Source organism: Peromyscus leucopus, chromosome 16_21, assembly GCF_004664715.2.
Source record: "Peromyscus leucopus breed LL Stock chromosome 16_21, UCI_PerLeu_2.1, whole genome shotgun sequence".
In the NCBI taxonomy this organism is placed as follows: Eukaryota; Metazoa; Chordata; class Mammalia; order Rodentia; family Cricetidae; genus Peromyscus; species Peromyscus leucopus.
Window position 1 is genome coordinate 61,845,529 of NC_051084.1, and position 17,374 is coordinate 61,862,902.

At 41.3% G+C, this 17,374-nt stretch overlaps 1 long non-coding RNA gene across 1 annotated transcript; it reads right to left on the reverse strand.

The window, feature by feature from the left end:
- Nucleotides 1-265: 265 nt before the first annotated feature.
- On the reverse strand, nt 266-1,173 carry LOC119086734. The gene is made up of 3 exons (XR_005090075.1): nt 1,014-1,173; nt 847-923; nt 266-607 (listed from the first exon to the last, which is right to left on the reverse strand). It is a non-coding gene; the product is annotated as an uncharacterized LOC119086734 (long non-coding RNA).
- Nucleotides 1,174-17,374: the final 16,201 nt, after the last annotated feature.

Below are 17,374 nucleotides of genomic sequence, written 5' to 3' on the forward strand. Positions count from 1 at the left end.
ATGTGGTAACAATATAGTCTGCCACAGTAATATGATCCCCCATCTTTTTTTTTTTAAATAATGAACATTCTAATTTGTAAAAGATCTTCTAAAGTCAGGTGTGATAACTACATAACACTGTCAGTTACTTACATTTGTGTCAGTACTCAGTATTCATCGATAAAAATTTAATACTTATTTTTCAAATCAGATGTTAGAAAGTGGAAGACATTACAAGAGGCTTTCATACTAATATTTGTATTTAATCACATGTGTGTGACTCAGCTTAGGAACAATGCATTATTCAGTAATAGGGAACAAGAGAGGTGAGATCCATAATTAAAATCATTCTTACTCCAGACATTCTATTCATCTTTATCTCTAAATTCATATAACAGCCAGCTCAAGCCTAAAGTCCCAGCCTAGTGCCAGATTTTGTAGTAGCATAAATCCCTCCAGGCAAGAAAATCAGGAAAGTGGCATGATGTAGTCTTATATGAAGCAGGCTTGCCAACCACCAAATTGAAGCTGTCCATCTGTTTGGCATCCAACTCAGGTTTCTGTTGTCATTGTTTGTGGTGGTAGTGGTCTTTTTCTCTTATCTCTGAGAACACATTATTTAGGTGAGCTAGAAGTAATTACAGATATGGATTTATTTGTGTAAAGTGGAAGAGACAGGCCCGTGAAAGGGAAGTTAGAAAAGGACAATGACTAATGAGAGGTGAGTTTTAGCTCTACGTGGTGAGAGCCAGGGATCTGAGGAGGGCGATTGCCCTAGATCGTTTTATGTCCTGATGCCTCACAGCACATATCTGTTTACTCTTGTTCTCGGATATCTAGCCTAAACAACTGAAAAGAAATACTTACTTGGGTTAGGCTGAGCAGAGAATGGTTGAGGAGCCCGGTGGCTGTTTTTGTGGTAGCTTTGGCTGACTTCTCACATGCTAAAATCAAAGTAATATTCTGTCTTCAGAGGCTATGGCACCATGGCATGTAGCTACTGTTCTTGTACACAGAGTGGTAAAATAAGTTACCTCTAATGGGCTCTGTCCTGAGGTCCAAGAGCAGCAGGCCATCGAATCAAACTGTGTCAAGAGCCTAGGGAACAGTTTATTACATTGTTCAATTGTAATAGAAAACTAACTGTATGGAAAACATCAGATTAGGCTCACCATCCCAATTATTCCTCTTTTAGTAACAAAGTGAGAGTTTCCCAAATCACCAAACCCACCTAGGGGTCTTATCATATAAGAATAAACATGTGTGTATCTTATTAATATTTAATACATGCACAACATATACATATAATTGTAGAATGATTTGGCCAGAGACTGTGTTAGCTATATTGCACAGAAAGTAGTTTGGCAGTCATTGACCAGTCAGCAGAACCCATGTCCGTGGGATGGATGCATGAGATGCCATCGGCAGCTGGTGCACTTATCTGTGACGATACGAAAGCCTTCCTCAGGACTCCTAGAAATGTTGGCCTCTGGAGGAGGCATTGTCAGCAGCTAAAGTTCTGCTGAGCGTGTAGTTAGCAGCAAGTGTTGGTGACATGGGTTGATGAAACCACATTTGCCACCACATTCCAATGTCCTGGAGGCCCTGTAGGAACTCAGGTTACACATTAAAACCTTAGCTCTCTGTGAGCAACAACTGGTGAAATCCTTTCTTTCTTTCTTTCTTTTTTTTTTTTCTGATCAGCTGCCTGTAGATTTGCTACCCCGAGGTTCCCCTCCATAGAAGCCGTGGGCTAGAATTTCTATCTTGGCTATGGCTCTAGGGGAACCAAGTATTTTATTTTATTTTATTTTACTGAACATAGATTCTTTTTTCATATAATATATCCTCATTATAGCTTCCCCTCCCTCTACTCCTCTCAATTCTTCTCCCCTCCCCTCCCATCAGATCCCTCCCTTTCTCTAATTAGAAAAAAAACAGGCTTCTAGGAGATAATAATAAAATAGAGCAAAATAAAATACAGTTAAGATTAAAACAAAAACTATCACCTTGAAGTTGGACAAGATAAACCAACAGAAGGAAAAGAGCCCCAAGAGAAGGAACAAGAATCAGAGACCCACTCATTCCCACACTTACAAATCCCATGGAAACATTAAACTGGAAGCCATAATAAGTATGCCAAAGACCTGGTTAGACCTGTGCAGGCCCTGTCCATGCTACATTAGTCTCTGTGAATTCATATGAGCTCTGATTATGTTGATTTAGAGGGCCTTGTTTTCTTGGTGTCCTCCATCCCCTCTGGCTCTTATACTCTTTCTGCCTCCTCTTCCTTGGGGATGAACTAAGTATTTTCAATCCTTGATTTTCTTCTCCTCCAAAGCAAAACCAGGTCTATTATTTAGACCATCTGATGGACTAGTTGAGAAAGACCCTTGCTTCACCCTAGGGCCATCAGAAGAGGGGAAGATGGGTCTTTACAATGCTGGCGGGGAAAATGGTGAGTGCAGGCAGCCTGGCCAGCTTCTTTCTGTGGACGGCAAGTGGCTCGCCTTCCTACCTGTTTCCCCAGCTTGGTCCTGACCTTTAAGACCAAGCCTGGAAAATTGCCTAGTTAATGTTTAAAACAAAAACCCATTAACAGAAGGAAATGTCCCCCAAAGCACAGAAGGCCTTCATGCTGTGATCCCCTCCCATGTTTCTCTTGGCAGAGTACACTAGATGTATAATCTCAAACACCCCATTCCTCCCAGTGAGAGGGCAGGTCCACTTCCAGCTGCAGCAAAGAATCTCATCATCATTCATATCTTGAAATAAAGCTTTCAGAGAAGAACTGTGCACATAAAGTTAGGGAGCACCATGAGAGACTAGTGAGCACAGACACCAGTGTGGGGCTTAAACTCTTGGAATAGGAACCAGCTAGAAGGTTGGCTTTGAAGTGGATTGTCGAACATGTGGATATTCACAATGGACTTGGTCACTGTGGTTTGGAGGCAGGCTCCCTGCCTGATCTTTCGTGATAAGACAATTATTAACTTGTATGAACCACACTGTGGGAATGTTTTGGAATTTTTCTTAAGTGTGGGCAACAAGAGAGCAAAGTAAACGTTTGGTGTCCTGCCTGCGTTCTGGAGAAAATGCAGTGAGGAGGGCTTGATGAAAATGGAGGAAAATGTCTCAGGGGTGTCTATACCACCCCCCCCTTTTTAAAAAAGCTTAGAGTATCCTAGCTGAGCCTCATAGCACATCTTCCCTTCTCGGTCTGCTAAGGCTCTGGAGGCAGTCTCTTTCAGGTTAATAAGTATCAGGGCATGATAAGGCTTAACCCTGTAGGCAGTCAAATGAATGGCTATTAGAGGACCGTTACCTATAGGTCATGTATTTTTTTTTTATAGACACTAGAGGGTAACTGTGTATTATTTAGTTGCATAAAAAGGATAATGGGAAAATAGAAATTATTGTATGACTGAGGTAGCCCAAGTGATTAGAACAGTTACAGAATCAATGAACGATTCTGCTCACGTGACACATGCCTAGGATTGAGGCACCCAAGTGCATCAGGCAGTGGTTACATAGCGAACACTCTGCCTCAACCTCTTCCTTGACAAGGTTTGTCATGATGAAAGAATGTGGCCTGGGTATTCAAGCCACAGTCCTCCATTCCTACTCTCTATCAACGCTTCTTATCCTAGTCTGCTTGTTTCCATTATAACAGACTTTTCACAGTGAAAAGAAATCAACTAAATTTTAATGATGCCTAATTTCTGATTGCTAACATTACTTCTTCCTGCCTTAGGATAGCTCTCCCTGTTCCATACATACACCCCTCCAAATAGATATCACCTCCACAGTTTTAAAGGAAAAAAACAAAACATAACTTTTTCATCTATCTGACTTTTGTCACTGGACACATGAATACCCTGCATGTGAAAATTTTGAGGCTTTTGGGAGTTTAGATATTTCTTGTATGTGTTCTGTTGTTTAAAAGATATGATAAAGCTTTGTTTCACAAGGTACAGTAGTTGGCCCAGCTTGGGCTGGGCTGATGGGTAAGACCCAGGATGGTAGAGAATGAGGAGCAGGGGACACAGAGGAAAGGTTACTTCCCTTCTTTGTTATTTGTTACTCTTGCATTTGACACAAGTTCATTGCACACTGCTTCTGGGCTAGGCACTGTGGCAGGAAGCTGGGGATCCAGGGGTCACACAAAGACTGGATTCCCATCTCCCTGAAGCTTACTTACAGTTTCCCAGAGAACTTGAGGCAGATCTGTCTTGTTCCAGTGTAGCACCGAGAGGAGTCATGGCTAGCCAGAAGGCCCGTGGCAACCTGTGAATTCTTCCAAAAGAATCTCTAAATAGAAAGCTGAGTATGAAATCAGCCTGATGTAATCAAGATCCTGTGAACTCCTAGAGAGACTCAACCTGACCCTGGGAGAAGAATTAAGAAGGAAATCTAATGAGGTTTTAACCCAAATATGAGAATCAGAGTGCATTTTGAAAAATCTCACAGTTCATGGTACAGCTGCTAAGCTAAACCTATGAGGGAGAAAAGTTCTGTTATATCGGAGGAAAATATAAGGAGAACCTTCAAAGATGAAGTACAAATTGGGAGAAAAGTCTTAGCAGAGTGTATATTATCAAAGAGTAATGTATCCATGATATATTAATATGCAGTGTTCCTTCAACCTGATAAGATATTAAATGAAATTGCAGTATACAAACCCATAAGAGTAACTGTACCAGACAAGTCCCAACAGGAAACAAAGATCTCTTCGGGGGATTTCTGTGGGAGAAGGTTTATAAAGAGACTGCAGTGTGGTGGCCAGAACTGAGGGGACACAGGAAAGGTAGTGTTAAGAATCCATTATCATTCCTAGGTCTTGAGATGCAAGAAACACAAACGAGTTTTTTGAAGCTTAGAGAACATGACAAGGGGACTTTCTCTTGAGACTGAACTTGAAAGGGCATATTATGTACAAGTCCACACCCACAGAAGACCATAGGAGGGAAGAGAATGGATCGTGGAGAGGGTGGAGGAAATGGAGAGCAAGCAGGACAGTTATAAATAGTGATTATAACATAGTTTAAAAATAAATATAAAGAATGGATTTATTTGGAAGGAAATACTGGAAGGAATAACTCACGCTAAAGTTATTTTCAAAAAGTTGTATAGAAACCTGCTTCTGTAGAAGTTTCTTGAAATACACACACACACACACACACACACACACACACACACACACACACACACATAAAGAAATTTTTGCTGGGCAGTGGTGGCACATGCCTTTAATCCCAGCACTTGGGAGGCAGAGGCAGGCAGATCTCTGTGAGTTCGAGGCCAGCCTGGTCTACAAAGTGAGATCCAGGACAGGAGCCAAAGCTACAGAGAAACCCCGTTGTGAAAAACCAAAAAAAAAAAAAAAAAAAAAAAAAAAAAAAAAAAGAGAGAGAGAGAGAGAAATAAATATTTTTTGGAGAGAGGGTTTCACTAATTAGCTTTAGCTGGCCAGGAACTGGCTGACCAAACCAGGTACCATCCAGGCCCAGAACCAGGGCTATGAGTTAGCTTACCCCAACACTCACCTCATCTATGAACTGCAGGAGCATGTGAAGGGGCCAGACCTGCAGATCCAAAGCTGTAAGATCTCCATGACACAGGGCAACAACAGGATATCCAAGAGGAGTCCCAGTGATGACCCATTATTGATGGTGTAGCAGAAACCAGATGCCTCAAACCAGGCTAATGACTAAATATATGTATGTATGTATGTATGTATGTGTGTATGTAAATGTATACATGTATGGACTACAGGGCTGTGTGACTCACAGCCTCCATGCTGAGATTTTTTGTTTGTTTTTGTTTTTCTTTTAAACTTTATTTATTTATTTATTTATTTATTTATTTATTTATTTATTTATTTATTTATTTGTTGGTGTTGGGGGGAGGTTGTAAGGTCAGAGGGCAGATACAAAGGGACAGGGGGATGAATGCGATCAGGATGCATGATGTGAAACCCACAAAGAATTAATAAAAAGTTTTAAAAAATCTTTTGCTGCAAATTACCAAACACTGCTGAGAGGAACTACAGATTAAAGAATAGAGAAACATACCTTGCTGGTGGTTTGAAAGAGTTATATCAGTTGTTCTCAAATTGATGTCTTCTTATGGCTCCATGCTTTCTTCACATGCCTGAGTTCCTGCACGCACACACACGAACAAGCAAAACGCAATTTAAAAAGAAAGACAAAGGAACAAAATATAGAGTAAATAAACCCACACAAAGACAAATGATTTTTTTTAAACCATGGTGGAAAACAGATCTGGTGAGCAAAAGACTGTCTTTCAGCAAGTGGTATCCAAATAATTACAGATTCAATCACCTTAAAGGGTACTTTTGACCCAAAGCCTCACCATACAAATGTGTAAATTTTTGAGGGTGATATTTTCACTAACGTGATCATGGCAGTAGTTTCATGAATGCACACGTATGTCATAACTTATCAAACAGTACATGTTAGTTGAGTCTGTAATATGTCAGTTGTACATCAATAAAACTATTTAAAATTGGCTAGCAAACATTTTAATTAGTTTGAACACTAATTAGTGTCCTTTTGAAAGCTTCTGTTGCCGAGTAGTAATTACTACACATTTCATTTTAAAACAATGCACATTTATCTTTTCCTAGCTGATTATTTCCCTGCTCAAGCACATTGTTATTGGGCTTCCTGCACATGGTCTCAGGCTGCAAACGAGAAGTCATCCTGCTGTCTGCTCATCCACAGATCTGACTGGAGAACCATCGTCTTTAAGTTCATTCAGACTTTTGGTAGTATCATTTCATTTTAATTGCATGATTGGGAGTCCTGGCTCTTGACTATCCTCTGGAGGCCTCCCTCATTTTCTACAGTTTACCCACAGTTCCATATGGCCCCCAGAGGCAGCTTCTTGCCTAGCACTTTACTTTTTTGTTATTAACAAAAAGCTCCCACTCTAGTCTGTTGGGTGGATTTTTATGCCGTACAGTGTAATCAAGACAGGGACATGCTATCATCTTTGCCATAGTCCTTCGGCCAGAAACAGACATGGATTCCACATGCACTCTAGAGAAAGGCTTACTGAAAGACTCTAGCCCTTCAGGCTTACACCCCCAAGCCTCAGGAAAAGAGAAACTTCAAGCACCAGGAAATGAGAAACTAAAAATCTAGTTCCAAGGGCAACCTGACCCTGCCACAATGTAACAATGTAAAAAGATTTCTGTTAAGAGATGTGCTCAACTGTGACTGGGATAGTTGCAGGTGTTCCAGGAAGGACCACTGTGACCTTTGTGTAAACTCCACTCCTGCCCTGATACCCCGCCTTGAGGTTTCAGGAAGAATGTACCCGTTGATGTAACTGTACCCCCTCTGTGATCACTCTGTAACCAGACCATGATCTTGTGAAACGAAATTGTATGGGAATTGTAATGGCTTTTGTGGGTTTTTCCTTTAAAAGCCCCCATGGGGCTGCAGTAAGATGCAGCTCTTGCTCTTAGGAGCAAAATTTGCCCTTCTGTACAGAAGCTTTAATAAATTCCTCGTGCTGTTGCATCAACTGGACTGGAGTCTGGGTTCTTGGGGCGCCCACTTGATACCCTAAACTCTGGGGTCCAACACTTGCCAATACATGTGTTTCAGGATCGCTTGGAGACTCCTTCCACTGGATTGCGATATGAAGAAACTTCCGCCCCTTGAGAAGTAAGGCAAGTCAGGAAATAGAGATAGTGATGAAAGCAATGTTTCTGGAGTTCAAGCAAGAATAATGGCGGGGGTAGGAGGAGTCAGTTCTGGGTTTGAGAGACAGGAAGAGGAGTCTCTTGTGTAGGGAGACTGGAGGGGAGGGGATGCATTTAGGAAGATGCTCATTTGTCAGGGGGGAGATAAGGGTAGAAGGTGTTTGGTTGGACATGTTGTGGTGAGATCCTGAGGAGAATATGGTGCTGTGAAGGGGGTACTTGGTTAAGGTGTAGATTTGAGCATTGGTAACATCTTTTCTTTGTTGAAGACTGGTTTCCCCTTCTAGTCCCTTAAATTTGTACCATGGAACAAGCAAAATTGTAAAGAAGACCAAATTATGTTCTGTGTGACTTAAGTTAATTTTCCTAGCTTAATTTTGACCACATTTGAAGAAAGTTGGAGTGAATACTCCCTTGTTATATGGGTAGAATGGTGCGGGTAGTGTTGTTGTGAGGTGTCCACCACAGAAGACTACTTGGACTTGGATTCAAGACAATAGAAAGCCTTTATTAGCTGGTTGGAGACTATACTGTATATTTAGAACCTGAGTGTATTCCTGAGCCTTTCTCAGGGTGAGCTTTTAAGGACAAAAATCACAGGTCTGAGAGCCTGTTACACTGTCAGGTCATCCTCTGTCTCAGAACATCCATTATCCCTATGGTAGGGGTGACTTGTAGCACATCTATGAAATGCTGACATTCAGAAGCATTTTGTAGAGCAATCAGCCATATGCAGCTGCATCTAATCTTGGTGCTGTACATGACACACCATCTTTGTGGTCTTCATCTATAGAGCTTTCTCACTTACTCTATTGCATTTGATTGACCTAGCCACACTTTATCGTCCAGTCACCTGGTAACTTATGACAATTTTCTCCCACAGCTGCAGGCACGATCTTTGTCTCTAGACTACAGGACAGTCAACTGGAAGGCAGCTTTGGGAATTTGGAATCAATGAGTACAGAGTCTGAACAACACACTAGGGTGGTGCCCCGAGTTGAGGGTGAATTTGCCTCTCTCTCGGAACTTTCCCATAGCCATGTGACCACGGTCTGAGATTGCCACTGAGAACTCACTGCCACTCTCACCGTCCCACCACTCCCACCCCTGCCATAGCAAACTTCCATTCTCTGGCCCCTTATTAGCATTTCAGCAGCATTCAGATCCCCGCTGCCTCTTCTCCATTACCCTTTCTTGGCCATTTCTCTCTTGCTTGGCCTGTAAATATTAGAGGGCACCAGTAACCCTAGACTGTTCTCAAATGATGATTTCTCTCTAGATGACCGTGTATTGGCCCTACGTCTTCAGATGCAGATGGCCCCACATTTAATTCCCACCCGTTTTTAAACTTCTTGCTTGGCTTCTCTGCTTAGAAGTCCAAGAAGTGTCTCAAATGATCTTGGCTAAACCATAGCTCTCATAGCTCTCATCTCACTGCCATTCTCTGTTCTTTCCCATCTTCTGTGTTTCAGAAGGGGACATTCAGGGGCCCAGGACCCAAACCTGGGCTTGCTTTATCTTTGATTTATCTTGTTGAAGTATTCCAATACATTCTTTCAGCAACTGGTTTAAATTCTTCTGAGTGTTTGTTCTTCCTACCTGAGACAGCAATATTTCTTGTCTGATTTAACCACAGTGGCTTCTGCTTGATTAATTTGTACATAATTAACCATACATTATTAAAACCATAAGTCATATTATTTATTTTGTGGCTTTGAATCCTTCCTCTGAATCTTCTAAGAGAATTCAGTTTGGCTTCAAATAAAACCTAGAAGCATACCAGGACCTTCTCTCTAAGTGGCCTTGAGTTCCCTCATGGCATCCCTTGCCACTTCGCTCACAGTATTCTTCATCCAAACTGCGTTCTCTTGTGTTCCATAGACACTGAAACTCTTGACTACTGTGGCCCCCATATTTTTCATATGGCCATCATCTACCTGACATTTTCATCTCTAGACATATCACTGTCTCAACATGGCTGTTTCTGAACACCTGAAGATGCTAAGCTCCTGTATTTCATATCACATCCTTGGGTCTTACTTTTATCATTATGTTTTCATAAACCAAGATTACTTGCTGTGCATTGCCCATCTTCTCCCAATAGAATGGAAACTTTGCAGGACCATAGACCTTTGCTACCTCATGTAACACTCAGCTCTCAAAGTGTTCACAGCCATTTCCCAGAACACTGGGTGATTACTCTCAAGTCATCCATCTCCTCACAACCCCTCCCTTCCCCCCAATTTCATGTTGAGTAATGTCTTATTCTTTTTAGACTCTAATGTCTCCATGTGGTCTCCAACAACTGCCCTAAGCCTCTTCCTCTCTACCACTGTCTCTGAGCTATTCGAATCACACTGATCTGCTCACTAAATGTTGAACATGCTGAGCAGGGTCCTGTCTCAGGGCTTTCTTTTGCCAAGAGCCTTTTCTCAGTTGAGACAGCTATGGGCTTTCTCCTTTATTCATGCATGTCATTATCTCAGAGTTCTTCTATGTTTCCTTTTCTCCTTATTTTTCTCCTTACCATAGTCTAAGCTGTTACAATTTTACCTTTCTTGTTTATTTTCAGTTCTTGGGGGAAGTGATTTTCATCTGTTTCTTTGCTTGCTGAATTTTGGAGCTTGAGCGGTGCTCGGCACATTGTAGAGTTCAGTAAACATTTGTTAAATGAATGGAATGGTAGACAGAACCATTACAAATTTATTAGGAACTCATCCAGTGATTTTAAGGAGAAATGTGTCAATTGGTTTTTCCATTTTGGGAAACAAATCAATTTAGAGACTTGGGCAAATAGATGAGAAGAGTGAGTGTGGACCTGAAGTGACAAACTAGGAGGGTCTTGTAGGAGTTTGGGGGTAGTGATCACTTGCTAAGGAGTGTGGCAGTAAGGATGGTAAAGGGCGATGGATTTGAAATGAGACTGAGTCTGTAAGCCTTGGTGACTGATTAGAAGTGGAGAGCTCAACTGTTAAGAATTGAATCTAAGCTTGCTAGAGTGGGTTCCTGTGTGAATGACTGAGCTATTCCTGGAGACAGAGAACACTGAAGGAGTAAGAGATTGTGGGCTGAAGATCAAGGGCTCAGAGTCTTTGCACTGGCTGAGTTTCGGGTGTCTGAGAGCTAGCCAAGTGGAAATATGGCACTGGCAGTTGGTCATTCAGGTCAGCAGCTCAGAATATTTGAGTCATCGGCACACATATAGTACATGAAGCCATGGAAGTGGATGATAAACAAAAATCTGTATCAGATTGCACTTGTGAGACCAAACCCACTAAATGCTCTTGGAATTCCAGTGAGGCTGTTTTCTCTCAGAAGACATGTTTGTTATATTGAATGTCATGTCTCTAAGAGGAACCAAAATGCCAGTCTCTGCTTCCTGCTGAGTCCCACCCATGACCCTTATCTATGACATTGCACATAATCAACCCTTCATATGCACCAGATCCACACACACAGATTCAGTCAACTCTGGATAGAAAATATTTGAAGAAAAGCTAGGTCTCTACCAAATGTGTACAATTTTTTCATTGACATTATTCTCAACATTATAGATTGTATTTATATGACATTAGCATTGCACTAGGTATTGTAAATAGTATGGAGATGATTTAAAGTGTGCAGGAGAATGTTCATAGGTTACACGAAAACACTATCATTCTATATAAAAGACTTAATTAAGCCTGGAGGAGTTTGGCACTCTCAGGAGGTCCTGAGATGTATTCCTAAGGATCCCGAGGGACGACTGAAACTTCCGTCTTGTCTTTAAAATTAGTTGTGTTTCCAGGGTTGTGAAGAAGGGATGAGGGGATGGTGACGGTCACCCAGCCCAGCTTCAGATGAGAGCATCATCTTGTTTCCCTTGGGGCTTCAGTGTGTTTCTGTGCGGGGATCCAGGACTGTTATCCAGGGCTGCCTGGGAGTTGGGGGACCAATGACTCAAGCCATAGGAGCATGGGACTCTCCAAAGATCTTAAATTGGGAGCGATCTTGGAATGCGTCCGTGAGCACTTTGATATATTGATTCATCTAGAGTCAGTTGTAGGAAAGTATGGGCTTCTTTTTCATTCCTTTCTGCTTAAGCTGTACTAAAAATGAAATGTGTACTTACCATAAAAATTCAGTATATAAATACATATATGAAAAACATACCTCCCCTTTCCTCCTCTCCACATTTTCTTCTGTTAAAACTGGCTTGATTGCTTATCCCATTAAGCTTTGTTTTAAATTCAAATTCGTTGGGTTCAGCAACTTAGTATGATTCATTCTGGTCCCACTCGAGTTTCTTAGGAACAGCTGTTTGCCTGAATGAATGTCTCACTTATGCTGGTCTTCTGTGTGGCTTCTCCGGGCAGCTTTGACTCAGGGCACCTGGGAGGACAGTCAGATCTTTTAATGCTTGGACAGGAGATGGCATGCACTGAGGACAGACAGCTGTCTCCCTTCAGGAGGCGAGGGGGCAGGTGGGGCCACCAAATCCCTTGCAGATTTTCCCCCTTCCTCAGCAGAGACTGCCAATCAGGCTGAATAACACAGGGACAGTTTTTTCCACCATGAACAACTGTGCCCGGAACAGCAGGACCTTGATCTGCAGATCACATTTCAGGAATCCTGTGCCACTCTTCAGAGGCTGTGCTGATGTCTGTCAAGTGTGTGCAGGGTATTAGAAGGCTCCCCAGAGAGAAGATGATCATGAGGCACTGGGGTGGAACGGGTCTTTGAGGGAGCTGGTTGACAAGGTTTATGTGAGTCAGACACTCCTGGCATTCATTTCAAGTGTTCAGATGTGAATTATCAAGACCGTATGCACACCTTTCGGATTGTTTCATGTACCCTCATAATTTCTTTCCATTGATTTTGATTTGTTAATTTATTAAAATTGATGAAACAGTAACTTCAGAATATTTTATTTTCTTGCCATCATTAGGTGTGGTACATGTCATTAAGACCTTCATTCTAGCACTAGCCTTCTCTAGCTGTCCTCGTCATATGATTGCACTAATAGTATCTTAGTCAAGTGTCAGGTGATGCTAGACTCTTGCACTTGAGTATATCTTTTATTTGTAGACTACAACATTTACTCACAATTATTTTCTCATCTAACCCTTCAAAAAAAAAAACAAAACAAAAAAAAAACCAAAAAACAGATCAATTACCTTCATCTACAGAGGGAGAGTCTGAAAGGCAGAGAAATTGAGGGACGGCAGGAGTCAAGCTGTGATCGTTGCATGTTAGTTTCTCTATTGCACATGCGCACAGCAGAGCGGAGTCTGTTCTCGAGAGGGTCCCGTCCACAGCAGGACAGGGTGAAAGTAGGTCATTTCTAAAGGGAGTCTTCAGCTTTTGAATGATCCTCGGAGTGGTGGCACACGCCTTTAATCCCAGCACTTGGGAGGCAGAGGCAGATGGATATCTGTGAGTTCCAGGCTAGCCTGGTCTACAAGTAACCCCCCTCCTTAAATAAACAAAAGACTTTGGGAAAATACTCCTTGTCTTTTTCCAAAACAACAGAGATCTTCAGAGGGACAGGGTAGCCTGTGTAGAAGGTAACTCTATCCTAGTTCCTAATACCTTAAATCACTGCCTAGGACATTCTGTATAGCTCTTGACCTTGGCCCAACCCTTTTTAACCCAGTGAGGGAAGGGCTGTGGTGATGATGTTTTATTTGGTGGCCAAGGTGATAGACAAGAAGAAATTTAAGGAACTAATTAAAGAACACACAAAGACCAAACATTCTATGCTTACATCTCTCCTTCCTTCATGTCCCCCAGTACAGCCCATCACCACCAAGGCTAACCATTCCTGTGAAATGGCCCTTCCCATTCCATTTCCATCCATTCTCTTTTGAGTACTGTTTTAATATGTCTTCGTATTATTTTAGTCTGTACTCACAACTCATTTGGACAATGTCTCATCTGTCTGTTTGTTGATGGGGGAGACTTTGGGTTCTGACTTGTAAATGTTGTACTCAGTTAATGAGGCCCAAGCTTTCCCTCTCTTCCATTCTACTTTCCAGTGTTTGGCTGGGAACAAGAGGAGGAGGTGTACTTCATCACGCTTATCAACCTATCTTTCTTTTTACATCTGCGCTCTCATCCTCCCCGTGTGTGTGTGTGTGTGTGTGTGTGTGTGTGTGTGTGTGTGTGTCTCAGGACAATCTTGGTTATTGGTCCTTGCCTTTCACTCTGTATGACGGTTTTGATTGCATTTGTGTCTGTGAACCACACATGTGTTTGATATCCTTGGAGGTTAGGAGAAGATGGCAGATGCCATGGAGTTAGAGTTACAGACAACTGTGATCCACGGTGTGAGTGCTGGGAACTGAACTCCCAATTCTCCAGAAGAGCAGCCAGTGTTCTTAACTGCCGAGACATCTCTACTGTCTAGAGAAACAGGATTTCTTTCTTTCTTACATGTTTTCTTTTTCTCCCTTTTATTTATTCTTTGTGTCTTTCACATCATGCATCTCTATCCCATTCAGTTCCCCATCCCTTTATATCTACCCTATGGTGTCCACAGCTGCAGGCACCAGGTTAGTTGGTCTGGGAGCTTCCGGATAGTTTCCTGTCTCTGTCTCCTGTGTCTCCATGGGATCTCTGGGGTTTCCCCTTAGGCTTTACCTGGATTCTGGGGATGTGAACTCTAGTCCGCTCTGTGCCTTAACTACTGAGCCATCTCCCCAGTCCTGCTTTCCAACTTTGTTTCTACATTATCAGTTAACTACTTGTTCTTGAAATAATGAGTTAGAGAAAGCAGCTTAAGACATGGAGTAAAGTGAGGCTCTGGTCTATAAATGCAAGAAAAATCACATTTGCCTTATTTATTCATTATCAAGTAGCTCTGATGGAAGAGGACATTCAAGACCACTAAAGTGCAATGCGAAGGCTGTGTAGCTGGTGCTGGATCTTGCTCTGTCCTTAGCCAGTGTGGTTTTTGAGCAAGTTTTTTTTTCTTTCCTGTCTCTAGGTCTCATTTCTTTATCACTGAAATGAAGAGATTACAAATAGGTGACTGATAGTTGATAGAAGGATAATTTTAATATTCTTTGATGCAAAATTTCATGCCCTTGGCCCAAGATGACTGCAAGGATCAGACCAAAACATCAGTTTTCTGCTTTTAATGATCTTTGGTTCTGCTTTTCTTTCCAGTCCTTTCCAAGCACCATTTCCTGTCTGCCACTTCAACTATGTAGATGATATACCTTCTCTCTCCAGGTCTTGCCCACTTTGTTCTGACGACTCTTGTCTTCTGGGAAAGGATGTCCATCAAGGATGTTTACCTGATGATGATGACTTCTCAGTGGATTCAGTTTCTCTCACATGATGATGAGGTTCCTAAGATGGAACCTTTCCACCTCTGCTTTATACCTTTCCATAGAAGGGGGTTCAGCAGAGTTCTCTGACAAGCCAGATTCCTGTTTGTAGGAAACAGTTGAGATACCATTGCTTCCGAGGATGCTGCAGAGCTCTTCGGTCCCTCAATGCACACTTCTAAGATACAATCCCTGTGCTTACAGACCATTTTGGTTTTTGTTGTTGTTGTTGTTTTGTTTTGTTTTTGTTTTTGTCTTTTTTTTGAGAACGGAGAACACATTTGAAGAATAGGGAACATGACTCTGTTAAGCTACTGGCTTTAGGGATGTTAGAGCCTGACATGTGAATCATAATTTCCTAAATGATGTAGGAGAAAGTAGTTCCAAACAAATTGATGGATGTATGATGAAATTAGTATTTGGGAAATACTTATTTGAGTAATTTATGAATAATACATTTTTTGAATAATAAGTTTTTTGTGGGTTATCTTTCTGAATTATTAAGTTCCACTGTATTCTTTTGAAGACTACTGTGAATGAAAGAGGTTAGTGTAATGCTACCACATAAAGTTGATTGATGGAAAGATATTTGGGCCAAGGTTGGGCACTGAAATATTATGCTTTGTGTGCCTATCATTTTTTCATTAGTATGTTATTATAGGAGTCTGGATCTATGCTCGAGATTCAGTATTGAAACTGAATGAATTTTCTTTTTTTTTCTTTTCTTAGCTAAAATCTTTTTAAAAATAATTTATTTATTTTTATTTTACATGCATTGATTGGTGTTTCGCCTGCATATCTGTTTGTGTGTGTGAATTTTCTATGTGATGGAGGTACACACGGGAAGTGACTTTGGGAATTTCTTCAAACATTTCCTTCTTAAATTAATCATGAAAGATGATGCTGTTGTTGTACATAATATCACTTGAAACCCCTTGACATAGTAATGCTTATTTTAGAATGAAAAACCAAAGGCAAACACAATGCAGAAGATGAAATAACCCATAATTTTACTGCTCAGTGACTATTGTCACCGTGATAGATGCACTCTTGACCTGAGCATGCAAAGAAAATTCATATTTATCTACTTTCCATGCCGAAATTAAGGTTATTTTGACATTTGGGGGGATATATTTAATTTTATCCTCAATTAACCTATTTCCTTAACATTTGTGGGTTTTTTTTTTTTGAAGAGAGGAGGGGGGGGGGAAGAGGGCAGATGTAACTCGAGTCTTGTAGCTGTTGTTGTATGGCACCAGTGCTTCCTAAGGGGTACACAAACCGCCCTGTCTCTTGAGAGAGGCTCTGGCTGTATAGTCTAAGATGGCTTTCAGCTTGGGATCCTCCTGCCTCAGCCTCCTGCATGCTGGAATGACAGGTGAGCACAAACACACATGGCATCAACCTGTATGTGTAATAGCCCTAAATGACAGTCTTTCTGGTCTCTATTCATTTTCCTCGACTGCCGCCACCAAGAACAGTAAACTCAAGGGGTTACAATAACGCTGATTTACTCTCACACAATTCTGAGGCTGGAAGTCTGAAGTCTTGCCCTCCAGCCTGTAATGAAAGTGTTGCCAAGGCTGATTCCTCCTGAAAGAGTGGAGGGGGGTCTGCTTATATTTGTTCTTTCCACCTGCATTCCTTACATGTGCCCCCCCCCCCTTTTATGATATATCAGATTCTGATTCTATCATATTTCTTACGCTGGGCCTGATCTTTCCACATCTCTCTTATGATGTAGGATATACTGGGTCTGGATTGATGTTTCAAGATCACATCCTCATCCTAAGATGTTTAAGAGTCCCTTTTACTATATAAGCTAACACAGTCAGAGAGGATGTCAGAAATTTGGTGAGAGGATACTTATTCTGCTTCCTCCATTGCCCTTCATTTCACATAATTTTATTTTTTCCTTGAATTGAAAAACAGATTTTCTTTTCACATAATACATCCTGATTACAGTTTCTTCCTTTTCTTCCTCTTGGTTCTTCCTATCCTCCCCTCCCGTTCAGATCCACCCGCTCTCCGTCTCTCATCAGAAAACAAACAGGCAAGAAAGAAGAAAGAAAAAGAAAACAAATAGACATCTAGGGGATGATGATAATAAAATAAAATAATTAAATAAGACAAAAAACAAATACTAACACATTGGAATAGGGCAAAAGGAACAAGCAGAAGGACTGGAGCCCGAGAGAAGACACAGGAAACAGATACCCACTCATTTGCACACTGAGGAATCCCCTAAAAACTAACCTGGAAGCCAAAATACGCAAAGGACCTGTATGATAAAGAAAAAAAATAACTAAAATAAAAAAATAAGATTTTTTTTTAAAAGAAAAAGCCC